Raw genomic sequence first — 24271 nt, forward strand, 5'->3', positions numbered from 1 at the left:
TTTAGGTAACTATAAGTCAATTTTTGGGATTAAGTTAGACACTATATCTTTATCATACTATGCTGATGGATGACAATTAGAAAATCGAAAACTGAAAAGCATAACTAAAATTTGATAAAATTGAACCAAACAGATCGGTCAGTACCCATAATTTACATCCGTTTTCTTGCTATCATTCATACGCATTTCTAATAAAATTTTCAGTCAGAAATTTTTATGAATTCTAAATAAGTAATATCTAATCTCCTAATTAACTTTAAATGGATTAAGAAGAACAGTACGGTACATAATAATTTTGCAAGCTACATGTCGGTAATAAATAAAACGACATATCCCCTATATAGAACCCACAATATAATTCATTTGGAATATCGCAGATGGCCCTATACTCACCACAAAAAGATACGGTAGTTGAAACTACTAACAACTTTAGATCTTAGTAAGGCTGTCATCCTTGAAACGGGCATATGAAACATACATTAGGTCTTGAAAAGTTGTCACATGTTTACTGATTTTATTCGTTATTGATGATCTCACCTTACGTTACTTGTTCCTTCGAGGTGAGATATAGCGATGATGATTTGTCCATAACATAAATTGGAGGTTACCGACCTTATGCCACTCCGATAGAGTTGTAGCTTTTAATTGGGCTCTCATACATGCTTAAGTTTATGTATGATTACACCGTGCCTTCATGGCCGGCAGATACCACTACGGTGGGCGGCTTATGGATAATGATGATAACACCGTGCCTTTATGGCCGGGCAGACACCACTAGTGGGAGGCGTGGGATGATTACCTCGGACGCGGGCTAATACATGTGTGTGTGTGTGTGTATATATATATATATATATATATATATATATATATATATATATATATATATCTATGATGTTTTAAGAGTAAAGGTTAGCATGCATGGTTTCCGCCTTAAGAGGCAGTTTGATATACAGGTTATCTCTTTATCTTATGTTTCTTTCTTTTTATTATGTTATTATTCATGCCTTACATACTCAGTACATTGTTCGTACTGACGTCATTTCTTTTGTGGACGTTGCGTTCATGCCCACAGGTAGACAGGGAGACGATCCATACCCTTAGGAGTTTTGTCAGCGGAGGTATAGGAGCACTCCACTACTTCGGAGTTGCAGCCTATTGGTATACTTCTTTTGTGTGTATATTTGGGGCATGGTGGGGTCCTGTCCTGTCTTTATGATTTTCAGTACTCCGGATAGAGGCTCGTAGACATATGTGGATAGTTAGAAGTTTCATGGTCACCCTAATGTATATTTTGTATATAATTTTTGCAGCCTTGTAGGTAGGGGTGTTCATGGTTCGGTTTGGGTCGGTTATTGATTAAAACCATAACCAAACCAATTTAGTCGGTTTTTAAAGGTCTAAAATCATAACCAAACCAAATAAAATAATAACCACCGGTTTGGTTATTGTCGGTTTGATTCGGTTTGGTTGAATTTTTCGGTTTATGACTAGCAGCCATGAGACTTATCAGTAAAACATTAAAAAGTTGAAAAAGACATGTCTTTTTTTTTTGTTCAAACGATAACTTTTATTTATCGTTTAAGGTGGAACATACATCATAGAAATATTTTCACTATTAGTGATAGTGTCATACTCAACTTACCCAAAGTTGCTAAACTATTACATATAGAGCTAAAAACTAAATAAGTAGTGGCTGCACCATTTTTGTTATCTTAATACACATACTTGGAAATAAAGTAGAGCATAGGAGCTTTTAGTTGTTGTTACAAACATACATATTAATTAAACATAAAGACTACCTAAAATTAAAATGAAAATATATGAAATAAAAAAGCTGTGTAATGATCCCAAACTTTGGGGCAATACTTGCATTTTGTCCTCAATTCTCCCATTTTATTAAAAACACCTTGTATAATGATCCCAAACATCAGATGTTTTTCTATCATTATCCCCAGGGCTAGGGTCTCGATTACAAAGAGTTGTTCTTTTCTGCCTTTTAGAAGGATTACCCACGGAAGAAGTATTAGGGCATTACCATGTGCTTGAGTTGCAGCAAATGCTGATGTTACTGAAGTATCTTTTATAGGAACCTCCAAATCTACAACCGCTATCCTTTTCATATGAAAAATATTAAAAGTTTAGGATCCATTCAGACAAGAAAAAAGAAAGGTATAAATTCGGGAAAAAAATAAGAGACAACCTAAAATCAAATGACTGACAAAGAAAGGATAAAAATTTAAGTTAAAGACATTAGACTCTAACGTGAGCTTCTGTTAGTAGGTTTACACTTAACACTTAAAGAGTTAAAAGACTTAAAGACATGGGCTTGGACATATTCTTAAAAACATGGGCCTTAAACAATCATGTGAAATAAGTAGATCAAAAATCAAATTAATGATTAAAAGGTATAAAATATTTATAGTTATTTATGAAAAAATAATATTATACATATAAATAATTATAAAATTTATGTATATAATTTACCGGTTTGATTCGGTTATTTATTCGGTTATTTTTTAATATAACCATAACCAAACCAAATATTATCGGTTTTTAAAATTTAAAACCAAATCAAACCAAACCAAACCAAATGTCGGTTTTTTTATTCGGTTTGGTTAAATTTTCGGTTTGGTTTTGGCTTTAACCAAAACCGTGAACAACCCTACTTGTAGGCTTGTGCGTATATGTAAATGTATATGAGGTAAAGTTTATGGTTATTGCGTAATGGGTTCACTTTGAGAATTTACATTCATTCATGTGGTGTTAGTTGAGAGCTAGACATGTGGTCTATCGAGATAGATGGGAACAAGTATGCTAGGTGGTGCTCGGTAGGCTAGCTTCGGGTACCCGTCATAGCCCTCCGTTGGCTCGTGACATAAAGCCTCCGCCATATTACTGCTACAACAATTGACAGAAATGTAGTATGCCATAATCAGTTCACCCTGACTATTCCTTACAATTCCACCAATGCCTGCCCTACCACTCTCATGTAAGTAACTACCATCTGTATTAATCTTGATGCTTCCAGGTTGAGGAAAGATCCAGGTAATTTGCTTCACCATTTGCACTGGCCTGAGTTTCTCTACTCTAAGACAGAAAGTAGGTCAGTGGTTGATATCTTGCAAATTCTGAAAGTACCTGGTCAAAACAGCTTTGATATGACCAAAAGCTTGATAAAACATCCTGCTGTAAAGGAAGTGTCACTACAAGAAAGTATAGAAATCGCAATAACTTTTTTACATTTGGCAACAACTTAGTTTTATTGTTGGCAAATGATTTTTTTGTTGCCAAAGAATTTAATTTTGTTGCCATAGTATTGAGAGACTGTGTTGAAAACCAAAGTATTTCATGTATTTTTCAATTTTGCTCATATTCAAGAATGGTTCTAGAATAGCAACAAAATCACTTTGTGAATTTTGATAACATTCTTAAGCCTGTGATTGGCTTTTTTGGTCCTTGCTCATCTAATGTTCCAGAAGATTGTATTAATCATGAAAATTAGATAGAATTCTTTTTTGTTTCCTTTGCTTTAACAACATTGGTGTTGTCTTCTTTCTTTTTCTTGCTTCCCTTCTTGTTCCTGCTTTTTTGTTGTTAGCAGGAGAGAATTCAATAGTATCCTCCATATTTTGTTGTTGTTATAGCTGTTCTTCAGGCATAACCACGACTACTCTATTTGGAGATGTAACGTCGAAATGAATGTTGGCATCTTTCTTACTTTTGTTGCTAGTTTCTTGCGTCTGTGCTATAGCACTATTCAGATCAACAAACAGATCCAATCCTGGCATGTTCTTGATCACAGAGCGAAGACTATCAGACTTCTCCATAGTATTGTCCATATGTGTTTGTAAATCCATGCTCTGGTTGATACTGTCCTTTTTATTAACTGGTACCTGATGTTTATCATTAGAAGAACTATATGTATTACTATTGCTGATGTTGATTGAGTCATCGTCCTGCTTATCGTCTTGTTGAACTAAGTCATTTTGATCCACTTCTTTTCTATTACCTTCATTCAGTTCCCTGTCTTTGTCATCATTTGGATTAATGGGAGTACTGGAACTAGCATCATCCTTATCATTATTTGGATTTATGGGATCAGTTGTAGTAGCATCGTGATTTTTTTTTTAAGGAGCAAGTGTCTAAAGGTTTCGGGATCAACTGAATAGAAGAATTAAGTCTGTCGAAACTTTGCGAAAAGTTGGCAGATTTTTGGATAGGATTTTTCGTCCAACTTGAGAGAGGCATATCTCCTAGAATATGAGGAGTTATGGAATCCATGACCTGTGTAAATTCAAGTTCAGTGAGTCTTCTTTCCAATGAATCTAAAAAATCACGAATTCTGAGAAGTATTGGATAGAAGTACGGGCCGTTATTTGAAGTGCGTCCTGCACTTTTTGCCCGTACTGCACCATTTTTTTTTAGAAAGTTGGAATTTGACCCTCCTAAGTACGGGTTGAAAGGACGGCCTGTTCTTTGAAGTACAGTCTGCACTTTTTGCCCGTACTTTGCCCGAAAATTCCAAAACTTTTAAGTCGGTGGACATTTTTGTTTGGGCCTATAAAATGATTTTCCCACGACTTGGGGTCATATTTCTTCATCAAAACAAAACCCTAGTGACCTTCTAATCTCTCTCAAACATCCAAAAACACCCATAAACATCTCAAATCAAATCAAGAAGAGATCAAGTCATAAAATCCTTAACTAATCCCTAGAAAGTGATTGTTCTTGGCTCTACTTGGAGTTGTGGAGAGTTTGGTCTTGAAACAAGTTGTTTAAGTTGAAGTTCTTCAAATATAAGGTATGTTCTTCATCTTGTTTCCTATGTTGAGTTGATTTGAGGGTTTAGCAAGCCTTAAAGATGAAGAGAATCATGGTAGAAAGGTTATCATTATTTGCTATGGATTGAATTTGTAAGGAAGTTTTGGATGGATTTGAGTTTAGTTTGAATATAATCTCTTGGCTATGGAATTGTTGATGTTGTTAATGAAGTCTGGGAGCTGTTTTGGAACTTGATGGAAGTAAGTGATATAGGAGAAATGCTGTCCAAATTCCGTTAGCTCACCAAATAGTTAAGCGTTTCGACGACTTAACCTTAGTGTGAATTATCTTGAATGTAGATTTGCAAGCTCGGGAGAATAGACGTTGAGTGTTTAAGTAAGATAACAAGGTATGTTAAGGCTGTCCCTTTCTTTCTTAAGGCATGATCCCATTGTTGTGAACTTACACATGATATTCATAATGTCCCTATTCCAAAACAAATACTAGAAGCTCATGGTTCTTGAGATTCTTGTGATATTATTGACATTTGTCTCATGATTATTGATTTTTATCATATGGTTATTGATTTTATTCATTGATGTTGATCTCATCTTATGGTTATTGTTCCTTCAAGGTGAGATATGATTATGATGATAGTTCCATAATGATAATCGGAGGTTTACCGCCCTTATGTCACTCCGATAGAGTTATAGCTTTTATTTGGTCTCTCATGCATGCTTTATATATATGTATGTATTTTCTCACACCGAGCCGCGCTATAGTCGGTTGGGTACGACACCTATCGTGCACACCACTGCAGTTGGGTACGGATAACATCGAGCCTATTATGGCCGGGTACGGATGACACCGAGCCTATATGGCCAGGTACGGTATTATGATATATGTACATGTATGAAAATGTTTTTTTTTAAAATGCAAGCATGCATGATATCCGCCTTAAGTGGCAATCATAAGCACAGGTTATCTCTCTTATCTCTTGTCATTTTCATATCTAGGTTATGTTGTTTTCCATGTCTTACATACTCAGTACCTTATTCGTACTGATGTCGTTTTGTTTATGGACGCTGCGTTCATGCCCGCAGGTAGACAGGGAGACAGTACAGATCCTTAGGCAGCCATCTCATTGTTGGTACATGAGCACTCCATTTGTCCGGAGTTGCAGCTCATTTTGGTATGGTTTGTTTGTGTACATATGAGTATGGCGGGGTCCTGTCCCGTCCTCACTATCTTATGCATTCTATGCAGAGGCTCGTAAACAGATGTGTATAGTTAGATGTCTCATGACCTCTTCAGTCTATATCTTGTTATATCCTTGATGGCCTTGTCGGCTTATATGTGGGCACAGTCGATGATGTACATTTATGAGTTAGTTTCATGGCCCACTCATATATGATTATGAGATGTATATTTTGAGGTACTTGATAGGCTAGCTCCGGATGCCCGACATGGCCCTCCGGTTAAGTCGTGACAAAATATACCCGCGCTTCGCGCGGTCTTATAAAGGATAAGTAAATTTGTAGAATAATCATTGAGCTAATAATGGATTCATATACTGTACCCTCTTTTTTATGAGAAAGAAAACACTTAAAGAAGGTATATCAAAGCTTATTTTAAGTTTTATCTGATTAAGGAGGCTTAAGATTAATAGGTAACTAAAATTAATAATTACACAAAAGAATATAATTATTATCAGTTGTAAATTAGGAAGGAAAAAATATATATAAATGAAATACAAACGTTTCAATTAGCAACAAAAATCATTAGACCGACCACCTTCTCTTGCTTTGGCAAGACAAATTTTAAAACATTGGTGTTGTGTGAAATCTTTACGCATTATCTTGTTATTTAAAGCATGCTTCTATAAGATATACATTTAATTTAGTAAAGAAACCAAAACTAATTTCACTTAAGTCCTAAAACTAAAAAATAATTACCATCTATTCTACGATATTATGTCCTTCTTCCTTGTATAACGATTAGAATTCATACTCTTCTAAATTATTAGTAGATTTGAATCCTCTAAAATAGTTGGCGATGTGAGTTTTCAATCATCCATAACACAAAATTCTTAAATAATCAAAATTATTAACTGGATGTTAAAAATGTTTGTTAATTTTCTCAAAAGCTCTAATTGCATCACCCTCATGATAGCCATTTTATGATAATAACAATTTGCGTATCCAATCATAATATTCATCAAACTTATCATTTAAGAAGAATCATCAATCCAAAAAAATTCAACTGGGGTTACAACATGATTTGAATTAAGTAGTGATAGCTTATCTTAACAACATCGGTAATCTGATGTGATTGAATATGAACCGTAAACACATGAAAGTAAACAAACTGTTCAACCAAGAATAATATATATAACCGTGAAATAGCTAAAAAACAATTACATACATTTATCGAGCAGTGACAATTACATACTACAGAGTGGGGGCCATGTTAGTTTACAACATAGTGCCTGTTTGGATTGACTTATTTTAGGTGTTTTTAAGTCAAAAAAGCTTTTAAACATTTTTGTGGTATTTGGGTAAGACAAAAAAGTGTTTTTAAGCACCTTGTTTTAAGCCAAAAATCATAAGTTAGAATTCCTAACTTATGACTTTTGGTTTATAAGTCATAAGCCAATCCAAACAGGCTCATAGTAACAAAAAGACAGAGCCTCGGACACGCAGCTAGATGGGGTGACGAACTTAGAACTCATGCCGAGCCAACCCTTTAAATTTCTGATCTTTTTATTAATTTATCTCTCGTGCTTAACTCAATCCCAAATGTGTCACGACCCCACTAGGGGCCATGACGGGTACCCGGAGCTAACCACCGGGCACCACTCATTCTATTACTCGTCATACTCATTAAGCGTACATTCATTAATTCTATACCCAAATCATAGAAGAACCATTTTTCATTTTGAAACATAATTACCTTTATATACATAAGCCCTTCGGCTTTCAAAATAATAATAATATATATGCAATAGCAACCTCGTGAGACCATACTACCCACATCTACGTATCTACGAGCCTCTACTGGAATGCTAGACATATGAACGGGACAAGCCCCGTCGTGCCCAAAACATACGTATACATATATACCAAAAGAACAATCATAAGCACCTCCGGACAATGGAGTGCTTTCACATCCGCTGCTAGCTCCTATGAGTCTAGATCAGGAGCACCTTCCTGTCTACCTGTGGGCATGAACACATCGTACAAAGAAAACGGACGTCAGTACGAGTAATGTATCGAGTATGTAAGGCATGAACGATACTACAATAAGGGATACAAGTATGAATAACAGTAGAATGGAAATATAGAGCATATCGTAAGGTAAAAGAGTAACATGTACATATGAGTGCCTCTTAGGGCGGATGCCATGCATGCTTAGCTTTCCTTTGAAAAACATTTCTTTTTCATATATATAGAAAATTAAGCATATCATATTGCCGAGGCGTCGGCTCCAATCCATTTAACCACATATGTCCCGCGTCCGGGCATCCCGTGTTCGGGATGATATTAACCGATGTGGGATTTGCCTAAACCAATGTGGGATTTGCCTAAACCAATGTGGGATTCGCCTAAGGCAAGCCTTACACTCACCTCCCTTTGGGACTTAGCGTTCTTGCTGAGGTTTTCCCCACCACTGGGTTTGCCCCACCATTGGGTTTGCCCCACCACCGGGTTTGATACCAACTGATCAGGTGGCTATGCGTCTATAGCGCCTCACCTTTCCCCATATCCCCTATATACATATACATATACATATACATATACATATACATATCATATACATATATAATATACGTAGCATGCATGAGAGCCCAAGTAAAAGCTACACCTCTATCGAAGTGACGTAAGGTCGGTGACCTCCGATTATATTATGGAATAATCATGATCGTCATGTCTCACCTTGAAGGAACGATTATTGTAAGGAGAGACTAACAATGAAGATTAGCATTAAGAGAATATAAAATAAGATCATAAATCTCATAAAGCGTCAATTCATATACTTTGGAATCTTTAAAAATAGCCATCATTCACGAATAAAACTGAGAAATCCAGAAATAGCTCAACATCCTTATATCGTCATTGAAATCACAACCTGGAACCTTTAAACATGAAATCGTTCTTATAATAGTCATCCCAGAGAATATTCTCATCTTTGGCGTCATTGTCATCATGATAAAAACATGTCTGTTGTGTAGTCATAAAAGCTTGATTACAAAATCATAAACCTTTGTTTTGGAAAATACGGACATTTCGAAAAACATTTGGGGTTATCAGGAAGGGAATCATGCCTTGGAATCTTAGACTTTTAACTTTCGATAACAGGGAAAATATGGACACATTTATGAAATCATCACCTAGGGATCATGCCTTTGAAAGAAAGGGACGAGCCTTAACATACCTTTCTCGTTTAATTAGTCTATCGTTCGCTTTTTCCCCTTCAATGTCACGTTTCTACCTTCAAGAGAGAATTCATATTGACATTAGCTAACAATTATAGGAACGGATTTACTAACGCTAAAGAAAATTGGGCAGAATTTCCTTTGTTCAAACTAATTTTCCCATGTTCTATATCGGCTCCCAACGTTCATATCAACATTCACAATATTGCAACCAACAATCATCATTTATCTACATTTGCCACAATTCACCACTTCCTTTCAATTTCTCCGCAATTATGGCTATAGCTCATTATCGCGTTTTCTCATATACAATACTCATTCCATGTTCTATAGATCATTCATAACATGCATACAATCTCAACATACCAATATTCGTAATTCAATCCAACTATTGTTCAACAATGACACTATTCACTCCTTTATGACCCATTTTCTATACTCTTCTACAATCTAAGTGTTTCAACTTATCAATACTTCAAACATCATGAAAATACCATGAAACTTACCTTATATAGCGTAGAAACAAGCCTTGAGTTGAAATACTCTTCTAGCACCAAAACCCCATTTCACCTCTTTTGGAATTTTCTTGGCTTGGATGACTTTAATGGGTTTCACACTCTTGATTCTTATTGGTTTGATGAAGTTGATCATCAATTTCTCTTGATTTCTTGGGAGTGAAGTGTGGAGAGGATTCTAGAGGTTTCTATGTCTAAAATGGTGAAAATAATGAGTTAGGGTCGAATTTGATATATATATAGTGGTCCAGAAAATTCTGGACCGACACAACATGCGACACACTTTGCGGGACGCAAAGCATGCTTTGCTAGATGCATGTTGTGTCGCTGTCACGACCCAACTCCGTAGGCCGCGACTAGTGTCCGTGCTGGACACCCAAACGTACCCAATAACCCAAACTAGCATATCAGCAGAATATTTTTAAATGAAAAAAAAATCAATTGGCGTTAGTAATTATCATAAATGAACCGACATAGTACATGGAAGCCGATAAGGCTGTCACAGATCATATCATCCAAAACATATACAGAACCCACACAAGTATGTCTACAGACCTCTACAGAACATAACAGAATCATAAGACGGGACAGGGCCCCGTCGTACCCCTGAATAATGTACATATATACGATAGCAGAAGACTGTACCAAAATATGGGCTCCGGATAAAGGAGCGCTCCAAAATAGCAGAATAAAGTCCTAAGCGGGCGGATCAGCAAACCTGTCGTTTGTACCTGCGCGGCATGAAAACGCAGCCCCCGAAGGAAGGGGGTCAGTACGAAATATGTACTGAGTATGTAAAGCACGGAACGTAGTAAACAAAGTCATAATCGAAGCAGAAGATACAGAAAATGAACTGAATATCCAGATTAGCAAAATGCTGATCATATAGCATAAATAATATTCGCTGGAAACATATGTCGTACCTGGTCCCATTATGGAACAAGATCATAACCGAAACAGAGCTTACAGAGAAGTGAGTGTAACATCCGAAGTATCAAATGCATATTTTCGAAACATGAGGAGTGTGTACAGAAACATATACCATATCATATCCGACCCCTTCCAAGGGACTCGGCAAACAGAACGTGGCCACCCCCCGACGCTGGTGCCACCACACATAAGGAGCAGAATAGGGGATAACCCCGTAACATAACATATCATATCAGATGGCCATATCAGATCATATCATATCATATCAGAGTGTGTACATGGCACAGCATACTCCACAACCCATGTACATGTATACCTGCCCCCTCACATCGAGGCACGGCGAACAATGCAGAGGAATACGCTTGACAACATATCCTGGCCCGGGCTCAGTGTGGGAAACATTGGGGCATCCACGAATGGAGTAGTGAGAAACTAATGCAAATTAAAATATAGCACATTTACGGAGACTCAGTAGCATAATTCAGATGACAAACCATATGACAGAAGCGGAGCAGTAATCATAGTGTATGCATTTCGGATATCCCAATAGCATATGTCAAAATAAGCTTTTTGTAATCATTTTCATGTTTCAAAATACATTATGGGGCTTATCAAAATAATTCAAACGAATGTCATATATTTCCAGAGACTCAATAAGACCTATCGGATGACAAATCGAAATAATGAAATCGGACAGAATCATAGTGAGTGTATTTCGGATGTCATAATGGATTACAGAAGCATAATCTTTCTAAGTTCGTTTCCAAGTTCCGAAACAGTTTTACAAGACTTAATGGAATATTTAAAACAAGTTTTATTTAGTAATTACAAGCGTAGTTAAAAACATTTCTTTAAAAAAAAAACGCTCGAAGACAAGTCATAACCACTAAAAGGGTAAAATCGGAAATAGTGGGCCCACCTCGGGACAAACGAAGCGGTGGGCTCAAATTACGTATTTTAAGCTTATAAAGTCACCTACGGAGATTCTGGGGACATTCCATAATTTTCTAAACAATTTGCGGAAGTTTGCACAATTCTTTCAATAAAGCATACTTATAGGGTTCAATTCCATTGAATGAAAAAGGGGTATTTTCAAATGCGGATTCCGATGAGCAGAATACTTTCCGAGGCTCGAATCCGATCCTAGTACACCTAGGACATGCCAAAAGAATAATCGGGATAGCTTTACATACCTTGTATGCTCTTTACGCCTTTCCAAATTCAATTCCCGTTTCGCCCAAAATCTGCAATTGGTCACATTTACCAATTCTCAATTTCCAATCTTTAAGTATTCAATCTTTATTCATAATTGCCTACAGAAATTTGGGCAGCATCTCCCCTATACATATAGCATCCCCGAGAATTTAACTCGGTCAAAACAATCAACAACAACCCAACAACAACATAAACAACAACAACAATCACTGTAAACACAATATAACTTAACTAGCTATCTTCCCAACATAATGTCATAACCTTCATTTCAACTTCAATTTCCAAACTAACCTCAATGGTTTCACATTCATCATCTAGATCATCACAATATAATTTGGAAATATTTCATATCATTTCTACGAAATATTCACAAGATATACAAAATATACAAACTTTCCACCCAAACATAATTCACCCAAAACTTCAAATCTTCAACCTACATATTCATAACATATTTCCATCTTCCAATTTCATCAACCATAATCATAATTTACACCTTAACAATTCCATTTTCATAATTACATAAATCTACCATAAAATCACAAAACTTCCCATAACAACTTAACAACCAACCTTTCATGCTAATATGGACTTACATCCCTCCAAATCCACCAACCAACATAGCCATTCACATTTAAAACTTCATTTCCATATTTACATAAAATTACATTAAAATCACATAAGTTCCTATAATCATTTTCCAACAATTTTTCATGCCATCTTAAACCATTTTTCCTCCACATTATACAAGTGAACTACATTTATTTTCATCCAAAATTCTCTTCAAATCTCATTCCATAATTCACAATGCCAACGGACGAATTTATATCGCTATTTTCCCGTTCTAATCCGTTAAAACTTTAAATAAACTTGTTAGCAATGAAAAGGAACCTTATTCATACCTTAAGAATTCAGCCACCACGTTATCACCCTCCTCCTTGGTTGATTTTTAGCTCAAATTGAAGACAACGCAGCGTACAACACTTTTCCCTTCATGGGCTTCGGGATTCGGGGCTCGGATTTTGGTCAAAATTAGTTTTTCTTCTCTCCAAAGCTCCTCTCTCTCTCTTTCCAGAATTTTCTGGTTGTTACAGGTCTTAAAATGAGGAGGAAGGCCGAAATTTTCACTTATAAAAACTTGGGTAATGGGCCTAACCCGGTTGGGCTCGGATTGGGCCTAGCCCACTAACCTTTCTGCATTAAAACGTCCATATCTCCTTGTCCCGACGTCACCTGGGAACCCACGACCTATGGTTGGAAAGATAATTCAATTATCTACAACTTTTATTTCTTGGTATTTTTCCAAATTCCAAACTTATAATACCGTTTTTGCCCCCCAAAGTCAGGTCACCCGAAAACGTTTTCTTAAAAATATTCGTTTGGAGGACTTCCACTTTGATTTGGCCCAAGGGTCCTTCTTGAGTTGTGTTTAACTTCACATATGTGATTCATATAATTTGTCACATGTCCCAAAAAAAATCTTGACGTGTGGGCCCCACCTCAACTTATAATTAATCCGACGTTCAAAAATACGGGATGTAACATCCTCCCCCCCTTTAGAACATTCGTCCTCGAATGTTCAACTAGCCTTATGGGGTATTATAATACGTCGGAGAGGTCTCTTTCTTTCCTTCAAAATTTCCCAAACGTTACTATTACTGTCCCCCTTTTACGTACTCGCCCCTTTTTTTTTTTTTTCTATTTCCGAACATCGTTGTGCTGGAACGTCCCGGCCTTAGCTGGCGACGGAACTAGTGTCAGTTTACTTATAATATCTGTACCATGTCTTTCGCTTTGTCTCTCAAATTCTGTTCGGTTAATGTCTTTCATACCTCACGACACTGGCTGCTGAGGTCCACCTGTCGGTCGGTACAATCATGAATGGGGTGTCATGTGTACAAATACACATTTACTACCATTTTGCTTACAAAACAATTCTCAAACGCTTATTCAAACTTACTCTCATTCCCAAGCTGCATTGCGCTATCTTCTTCCTCACCAGCTTATCTTGTCTTAGTCTACCCGACTTCTTGAGTGTTTCTAATCACTCCGCATATCCTAATTTCCTTTAAGTTACCTCAAATTTCCCATTCGTCCCTTATTCCTATACTTGTGAAAATTTTAGTTTACTTCCCAGGGGGTCACCCATCCCAGAATTGCTCTGGCCCTAGCACGCTTAACCTTACAACTTTAATGCATTTAGGCACGTTAAGGCCGTTATAATTACACCAATTGCCCTGCACGTCCTTTGTCACGTAATTTAAGACAAGTCGGGGTCTTGACAGCTTTTCAAAACGTTCTCGTAGCGGGTCCCACCCCGACCTAGCGAGAATTCTTTTACTTTTCTGACTATATAGTTACCGTGTTGCCCCCTGTACGTCTTCAATATTTACCTCCATGTATATATATATATATATATATATATATATATATATATATATATTATATTTGAGTCGTGAGCGAACCACTCAATTCCCGACTGCTTGTCATACACTTTGTATTCTTTCAATTAGAGGAAACTTGATCGTTGGACATTTTTGCCCTTCCACATATTTTTGCCCTTCACATGGGCTGTGCCAAAGCAAAATGGGGTTGGAACATATTTCTGGTTCATTTAAATAAATTGCGAACTTGCTACTCGTATATGCTTTCTCGAGATAAAATTTTCCAAACAAGGATAATGCTTCTTACAAATGACATGGAGGGTATCTCTTAAACTTTTAATCCAACATAATAGATTTACCCTATCGGTATCGACCTTCAAGACATGTTAAGAATTTATGTCTCATTTTCCTCTTCGTATTCCTAGAAAAGTTTGGGCAGAGGTTCCTCTGCATTTCTTACTATCCCAAAACCTGTACACAGGAAATACCAACCATGCCTCACAGGGCCAACACATATACGTATATACATATCATATCATATCGCATCATAGCTACACGGGGCTAACAATTTCAAATAAGAGTACAAAGATGCCGAGGCTTACCTCACATGCCCAACTCAAATGGCACCTGCTACACTTTCCTGTTTATTTTTCTTTTTAATCTTCAGCTTGTGTTTCAATCGTACTTCAAATACCTTACCCAGCATACGTCTTTCATACCATTACTTACCTGTGTACTGTGCAGCTTCCAATATCATCAGTCGCTGTCTTACGTCGATACCGTCCTCCAGCTGAAATCAAGGGTTAATAAAAAAAGGAATTCATTTCCTACAGCTGGCTCTATCGCACGATCTAAGATTCAAAGAAAGGTAACACCCTAAATGCCCTGTAGCCTCCTGTTTATAGATGTGGTGCACAACACACCGATAAACAAGACTCTACTAGACACGGTCTGTAGACATTCCGAGGACGAACTGCTCTGATACCACTTTTGTCACGACCCAACTCCGTAGGCCGCGACTAGTGTCCGTGCTGGACACCCAAACGTACCCAATAACCCAAACTAGCATATCAGCAGAATATTTTTAAATGAAAAAAAAATCAATTGGCGTTAGTAATTATCATAAATGAACCGACATAGTACATGGAAGCCGATAAGGCTGTCACAGATCATATCATCCAAAACATATACAGAACCCACACAAGTATGTCTACAGACCTCTACAGAACATAACAGAATCATAAGACGGGACAGGGCCCCGTCGTACCCCTGAATAATGTACATATATACGATAGCAGAAGACTGTACCAAAATATGGGCTCCGGATAAAGGAGCGCTCCAAAATAGCAGAATAAAGTCCTAAGCGGGCGGATCAGCAAACCTGTCGTTTGTACCTGCGCGGCATGAAAACGCAGCCCCCGAAGGAAGGGGGTCAGTACGAAATATGTACTGAGTATGTAAAGCACGGAACGTAGTAAACAAAGTCATAATCGAAGCAGAAGATACAGAAAATGAACTGAATATCCAGATTAGCAAAATGCTGATCATATAGCATAAATAATATTCGCTGGAAACATATGTCGTACCTGGTCCCATTATGGAACAAGATCATAACCGAAACAGAGCTTACAGAGAAGTGAGTGTAACATCCGAAGTATCAAATGCATATTTTCGAAACATGAGGAGTGTGTACAGAAACATATACCATATCATATCCGACCCCTTCCAAGGGACTCGGCAAACAGAACGTGGCCACCCCCCGACGCTGGTGCCACCACACATAAGGAGCAGAATAGGGGATAACCCCGTAACATAACATATCATATCAGATGGCCATATCAGATCATATCATATCATATCAGAGTGTGTACATGGCACAGCATACTCCACAACCCATGTACATGTATACCTGCCCCCTCACATCGAGGCACGGCGAACAATGCAGAGGAATACGCTTGACAACATATCCTGGCCCGGGCTCAGTGTGGGAAACATTGGGGCATCCACGAATGGAGTAGTGAGAAACTAATGCAAATTAAAATATAGCACATTTACGGAGACTCAGTAGCATAATTCAGATGACAAACCATATGACAGAAGCGGAGCAGTAATCATAGTGTATGCATTTCGGATATCCCAATAGCATATGTCAAAATAAGCTTTTTGTAATCATTTTCATGTTTCAAAATACATTATGGGGCTTATCAAAATAATTCAAACGAATGTCATATATTTCCAGAGACTCAATAAGACCTATCGGATGACAAATCGAAATAATGAAATCGGACAGAATCATAGTGAGTGTATTTCGGATGTCATAATGGATTACAGAAGCATAATCTTTCTAAGTTCGTTTCCAAGTTCCGAAACAGTTTTACAAGACTTAATGGAATATTTAAAACAAGTTTTATTTAGTAATTACAAGCGTAGTTAAAAACATTTCTTTAAAAAAAAAACGCTCGAAGACAAGTCATAACCACTAAAAGGGTAAAATCGGAAATAGTGGGCCCACCTCGGGACAAACGAAGCGGTGGGCTCAAATTACGTATTTTAAGCTTATAAAGTCACCTACGGAGATTCTGGGGACATTCCATAATTTTCTAAACAATTTGCGGAAGTTTGCACAATTCTTTCAATAAAGCATACTTATAGGGTTCAATTCCATTGAATGAAAAAGGGGTATTTTCAAATGCGGATTCCGATGAGCAGAATACTTTCCGAGGCTCGAATCCGATCCTAGTACACCTAGGACATGCCAAAAGAATAATCGGGATAGCTTTACATACCTTGTATGCTCTTTACGCCTTTCCAAATTCAATTCCCGTTTCGCCCAAAATCTGCAATTGGTCACATTTACCAATTCTCAATTTCCAATCTTTAAGTATTCAATCTTTATTCATAATTGCCTACAGAAATTTGGGCAGCATCTCCCCTATACATATAGCATCCCCGAGAATTTAACTCGGTCAAAACAATCAACAACAACCCAACAACAACATAAACAACAACAACAATCACTGTAAACACAATATAACTTAACTAGCTATCTTCCCAACATAATGTCATAACCTTCATTTCAACTTCAATTTCCAAACTAACCTCAATGGTTTCACATTCATCATCTAGATCATCACAATATAATTTGGAAATATTTCATATCATTTCTACGAAATATTCACAAGATATACAAAATATACAAACTTTCCACCCAAACATAATTCACCCAAAACTTCAAATCTTCAACCTACATATTCATAACATATTTCCATCTTCCAATTTCATCAACCATAATCATAATTTACACCTTAACAATTCCATTTTCATAATTACATAAATCTACCATAAAATCACAAAACTTCCCATAACAACTTAACAACCAACCTTTCATGCTAATATGGACTTACATCCCTCCAAATCCACCAACCAACATAGCCATTCACATTTAAAACTTCATTTCCATATTTACATAAAATTACATTAAAATCACATAAGTTCCTATAATCATTTTCCAACAATTTTTCATGCCATCTTAAACCATTTTTCCTCCACATTATACAAGTGAACTACATTTATTTTCATCCAAAATTCTCTTCAAATCTCATTCCATAATTCACAATGCCAACGGACGAATTTATATCGCTATTTTCCCGTTCTAATCCGTTAAAACTTTAAATAAACTTGTTAGCAATGAAAAGGAACCTTATTCATACCTTAAGAATTCAGCCACCACGTTATCACCCTCCTCCTTGGTTGATTTTTAGCTCAAATTGAAGACAACGCAGCGTACAACACTTTTCCCTTCATGGGCTTCGGGATTCGGGGCTCGGATTTTGGTCAAAATTAGTTTTTCTTCTCTCCAAAGCTCCTCTCTCTCTCTTTCCAGAATTTTCTGGTTGTTACAGGTCTTAAAATGAGGAGGAAGGCCGAAATTTTCACTTATAAAAACTTGGGTAATGGGCCTAACCCGGTTGGGCTCGGATTGGGCCTAGCCCACTAACCTTTCTGCATTAAAACGTCCATATCTCCTTGTCCCGACGTCACCTGGGAACCCACGACCTATGGTTGGAAAGATAATTCAATTATCTACAACTTTTATTTCTTGGTATTTTTCCAAATTCCAAACTTATAATACCGTTTTTGCCCCCCAAAGTCAGGTCACCCGAAAACGTTTTCTTAAAAGTATTCGTTTGGAGGACTTCCACTTTGATTTGGCCCAAGGGTCCTTCTTGAGTTGTGTTTAACTTCACATATGTGATTCATATAATTTGTCACATGTCCCAAAAAAAATCTTGACGTGTGGGCCCCACCTCAACTTATAATTAATCCGACGTTCAAAAATACGGGATGTAACAGTCGCAAACCATGCAGGACCACAAAATTTCACTGGCACACTTTGCGGTGCAACTGCATGGCCGCATGTCGTGTTTGCTGGCCGCATGTTGCGCCGCAAAGTGCGCCAGAATGTGATATTTTGCCCAAACGGTCTGTGGTAGAATGGCCATAACTTTTGAGACCGCTATGCTGTGAGGGCCCACGACCTATGGTTGGAAAGCTATTTCAATGATCTACAACTTTCATTCTTAGTGTTTTTCCAAATTCCAAACTTATAATGGCGTTTTGGCCCCTCCAAATCAGATCATCCGAAATTGTTTCCTTAAATCGCCCTTTTGGGATGGATTATGCCCATATTTGGCTTATGGATCCTTCTCGAAACTTACTTAACACTTCATTACCAATATAAGAGACATTATAACTCTTCTCCAAAATGTCATTAAGCCATCATTAATTCGATACTCGTAATTCTTGCCCAACACACAACATATACCTTGCTTTCCCTAACAACTTTCGTCTCCTACCTCAAATGTCTTTGAAATCTCATTTAGAATCGTTAAATATTATTTCTTACTTATCAAAACATCGTATGCATCATGCCTTTCGTCAGTTAATTCACTGTGCATGAACGAAAAAATTTCCGAGGTGTAACAAAATGCCTCCAAATATCAGCAGCTTCTCACGCAGTTTTAACTCTTTTTGGGTATTTGTTAGCTTTCAACAACTTTAGAAAACCTAAAATGACGATACACTAACATGAAGGAATGAAGGCTCACAATTTTCAATCCATGAAAATCGACTTCTGCAATAGAAAATTACAAAAAATATGTGTAAATGAGCAATAGTTTCGAGCAATATTTTTCAATAAGAAAGTATATAAACAAAAAAGACGTATAAATGAGCCGAAAAATTATTTTAAAAAAATCTATGAAAAATGTTCTCAAACTTACCCCAAAAACATACACAAAGCCATTAGAGTAAGTAGGAGAATGGCCTCATCTCTCAGAAGGAGGAAGTATGATTGTATGAACACCCATCATTCTTGGATATAACCACACTGCTTTCTTCTTATGTAATGATACTTCACCATCTAAAGAATCAGCCACGTAGGAGAAATTTTTGTTATTGTGCTTGCACTGAAGCTTGAGAGAGAAAAAAGTAGGTAATAATATGTTAAGGGAAGATAAATTCATTGCAGAATGAATTTTACAAATCCTCAGTGAACTCAGCAGCAAAGCATGACGTGCAATCACGTATTGAGAATGGACAATGAAATTGATAACAACCGCATGCATGCCCAACATATATGCTGGAAGATTACTAATAAGCCCATTGATAAAATGAAAAAGGGTAGATGACAGCGTATTATGGATAATCTCACCTTAAAATCCTCAATATTTTCCATCGGAGATGTTCTCATCTTGACGCATTTTTCGAGTATCTTTTCGCCGATATCAATCCTCCTCTTAACACTAAGCGTGGGGTAAGATACTGCTGCCGAAATTTTCTGCTTCAACTTTTTGTGTCGAGTGGCTGGTGTCCCTCCGTTTAATACATATTGTCACTACTATTCAGACATATAGGAGACCCTAGATAATTTTGTTATTATCCTTGTGCCAACCATGAATAACAGAACCAACTCAGCATTGACCTCCTACAAGTATACTGCTTAAAAGGATATAATTGATCGATGGATTTAATTACCACATAATATCTTTGTCTAACAATCAAATGATTCACACTAATTCCTTATCCTTCGAACAGGGAAAACTGAAACCACTCCGTAACAATTTGTTTCGAGACACATTTGAGTAATACATGCTATAAAAAAAACAGAGGAAAAGTGAAAAAAGAGTATATTTGGAAATAGTTTTTGCAATTGAATGGCGATCATCAGTTGCACATTGCTTTAATCAATGTTAATATCAATGTAATCCACTCTCGCACAAATTGACATGCACCTATAAATGTTGATGAATATGAAGAGAATGTACCATAGAAAATGGTGGCAAGCGGCGGTCAATGACGGAGGAGATTACTGTGCCAGCGAGCGTAATGGTGAAAATAGCACGGTGATATTACGGCAAAGTGGTTGTGAAGGAAAGATGAAAACTTCCAGGAAGTAAAAACTTATTTAGATTGGAAAGAAACTTGCATAAGTCTACTTTGAGATTCAAAGATGAATACATCACAGAAGCCGAGGCCTTTTAACTGTGGGGGCAGCGTTTCATGAATAGTGTCGTTTCAGTCTCAGCATTTTGAGCCTCATTATGTAGAATCACATCTTCCTTGAGAGGTTAATATTCAACTTCCATTTCAGAAACTTAAAAGCAGGAACAAAAACATATTGTTTGAATAAACTAATAGCATGCCACAATGGTATGGTACACAACAGGTGAAAACAATGGCCATGGTCAGGTAACGAAAAACATAGAAGAAGAACTGAAGGATTTAATGTTGACCGAGTGAAAAGCGAAAAAGCGTCGGAGATTGACGTGGAATGAAAACTGAGGGAAGAGAAAAGGGCTAAATCCTAATTAAGGGGATGAAACGGAAACACTGGTTGGGGAAGAGAAGAATTAGGAAGCGACCATTGAACCGGATAAAGGGATAGGGTTTAAGACGTGACTCTTCCGTTTTCTTTGTAGAGATAAACCACCGGTCCTTTTTAAAAAAAAAAAAAAAATTAGGCTGAAAATCAGGAACAGGTGCAAAAAAACTGTGGAAAAAGATAAATGCAATTTCTGGTTTTTTAGAGCGCCATGTAGACGGCTTATGTCCTGCTTTTATATATTTATATTATACTAGTTTCTCGACACGTGCGTTGCACGTGTGTATGTCAAGTAATCTAGGAAATTTTGAGTATTGACATTCACATCTGTAGTTTTCTTATAAACATGCATAAAGAACTTAGCCAATGTCTTTCCAATAGCAATTGCATACACAATGTAATTAAGCCACAACCCTTCCATCATTCTTAAGTTACTTTGATATTTGGATCAAACGGGGTATTGATTTTTTATCTTTAAGCGACTATATTTATTTAGCACATTTTGAATATAATGAGATTGACTAAATATATGTTTATGTGACTAATTTTATTTCGCACTTTTAATTTTGATACCTAATATGGTATCAACATTTCCAAAATCCTTTATTCAAATGTGGAAGATAGGAGCCTCTTTGTTTCTGTCATTCCCTCCATCTTGTTGTCTACAATCAACAAATCCATAAAATTACATAAAATAATCACAAATCTAATAAGAATTCATTGTCTACCATCAACAAATCCATAAAATAACACAAAATAATCACATATCTTATAAGAATTTTATGAGAGTTGAAGAAATATAAATTTTGAATAAAGTATATATCTCAGTTCTTCAAATTATGTTAGATACTAAGTCTAATATTGACTTTCAATCATGATCAAACACCCAGGCATTTAGACAATTTCAAGTGACTTTTCATAAAACTCATAGATTAACTTTACTCACTACAATCGCCAAATTAAAGCATTGGGATGTTGTAACACACATTTCTGTTAAAAAAGACTCTACTTTTATACTCCCGCCGTTTACTTTTACTTGTCCATTATTTCATAAATAAATTTTCACTTTTACTTGTCCACTTTCGCATATCAAGAGCAAAATAGTTTATTTTTCCTATTTTGCCCTTAGCATTAATTACTCATTCCAAATTATTTTTCAAATCCAATGCAATTATACATCAATTAATATGAGTATCATGGTAAAAATATGCACTTCATTTATTATATCTTAAGAAGTGTGTAAAGTCCATAGTGGACAAGTAAAAATGAACGGAGGGAGTAGAGTGTATTTATTCTTTAATTCATAAAAAATGATAACAAAACATAAGCAGCATTTTTTATGATCTTAAAATGGTACACGTTACAAATAAAGTATTTCATATTATCTCATACCTTGAAAGTCAAGTCAACATTCTCTTTATACAACATATAGTTATATCATTTAAGACGTATTTTATTAATCGTGAAATAACTAATTGGTTAGGAACATATCAAAGGAGGTTATTCTGAGATACAACATGCATTTAAAATCATCAATTGTGTCATCCAAACATTTATGACAATGAACTTTAAACAGAATTACAAAGGGTAAAAATTTATCAATAAATAGTAAATAAAGTTAAGAAAATAGAACCTGATTTCCATTATTTTCTTCTCCATTCATTGTTTTGATGTTGTGTCTTTGGCCATCTCCCTAATCAAAGAAAGATGAAAAAACTTTCAACAACATAATCAGTGTAATCCCACGAGATGAAAAAACTTTCATTTTTCAAATTTATTCAGGCCTGTGTCTCCTTGGGAAGCGATGTGTTTGCCTTTGGCATAATGTAAAACTTGGAAAACCTTTTACCAACATGAACCACGTCTCTTTCTATTGAAATTGCAAGGCTTCATCTATGTAACAATACATGCACCAAAAACTTTTGAAGGGACTGTTCCTTTCTTGCCTCTTGAGTCTACAAACGGATGACAAAATCTTAATCCATAGTCAATTCATATTAATCTCGGCCCAATTTCTTTTTTATAGACGACGTGCTTCTCCAATCAGTTTGCACGTGTAATCTTCAAATTTGTGATCCTTGTCTATGTACAATCGCAGAAAAGCAAGCACATGAAACATACACCAAAAATTTTAACGAAGACCTGTACAATTTTTTTCTCTTTCTTGAGCCTACAAACGATAAAGATGGACACAATCTTACTGCATAGTTAGTTCACTATTAATCTCGGTCCAATTACTTTTTTATAGACGACATACTTCTCCAACAAGTTTGCGCGCGAAATCTCCAAATATGTGCTCCTTGTCTCTTCCCAATCGCATCAAAGAAAGCACGGGAACATACACTCAAACTATTAACGAAGACTTGTACAACTTTTTTCTCTTTCTTGAGCCTACAAAACAATAAAGATGGACAAAATCTTACTCCATAGTCAGTTCACTATTAATCTCGACCCAATTTCTTTTTTATGGGTGACGTGCTTCTTTAAGTGAAATCTTCAAATTTGGGCTCCTTGTCTATGCAAAATCGCATCAAAGAAAGCACGGGAACATACACCCAAATCATTAACGAAGACTTATACAACTTTTTTCTCTTTCTTGAGCCTAAAAAATGATAAAGATGGACAAAATCTTACTCCATAATTAATTCACTATTAATCTCGGCCAAATTTCTTTTTTATAGAGGACGTGCTTCTACAACCAGTTTGCGCCCGAAATTTCCGAATTTGTGCTTCTCGTCTATGCCCAATCACATCAGAAAAAGCATGGGAAAATACACCCAAAATATTAACGAAGACTTGTACAGCTCTTTTTGGCATAGGCTTTGGCTCTCTTACAATAATGGGAAAAGTTAATCTCTTATTTAATTTGCAAGCTTTGGTTCACAATTGCTGTTAGTTTTCTTTTCGTTGTTCTAATCCATATATGTGCCAAAGAGATTAACGTCAATATTATATAGCATACTGTTCGAAGGGTTGCGTCTGATTGTCTGTTAGGAGTACGACGCTTGGCTGGGATTTTTGCAGGTGCAATTTATTTTCGTACGGTAATTAGGTTTTTAAACTAAGAAGGGTATTAAAGTAATTTAACTTTTTAAGTTAGGGGTTCATGCTTTTAATATAGTATAGATATAGATAGATAAATATAAAT

At 36.4% G+C, this 24271-nt stretch overlaps 2 long non-coding RNA genes across 4 annotated transcripts; both read right to left on the reverse strand.

Annotated features, from left to right (window-relative positions):
* Positions 1-10152: 10152 nt before the first annotated feature.
* On the reverse strand, positions 10153-14241 carry LOC132632310 (uncharacterized). Of its 2 annotated transcripts, XR_009579304.1 has the most exons (3): positions 12759-14241; positions 11835-11885; positions 10153-10442 (listed from the first exon to the last, which is right to left on the reverse strand). It is a non-coding gene; the product is annotated as an uncharacterized LOC132632310 (long non-coding RNA). The 2 variants fall into 2 exon arrangements; XR_009579303.1 differs by having other exon boundaries at positions 10153-11885.
* Positions 14242-15344: 1103 nt separating this feature from the next.
* On the reverse strand, positions 15345-18366 carry LOC132632311 (uncharacterized). 2 transcript variants are annotated; one of them, XR_009579306.1, is made up of 3 exons: positions 17951-18366; positions 17027-17077; positions 15345-15634 (listed from the first exon to the last, which is right to left on the reverse strand). It is a non-coding gene; the product is annotated as an uncharacterized LOC132632311 (long non-coding RNA). The 2 variants fall into 2 exon arrangements; XR_009579305.1 differs by having other exon boundaries at positions 15345-17077.
* Between the last annotated feature and the right edge of the window lie 5905 nt (positions 18367-24271).

Source organism: Lycium barbarum, chromosome 3 (assembly GCF_019175385.1).
Source record: "Lycium barbarum isolate Lr01 chromosome 3, ASM1917538v2, whole genome shotgun sequence".
Lineage (NCBI taxonomy): Eukaryota > Viridiplantae > Streptophyta > Magnoliopsida > Solanales > Solanaceae > Lycium > Lycium barbarum.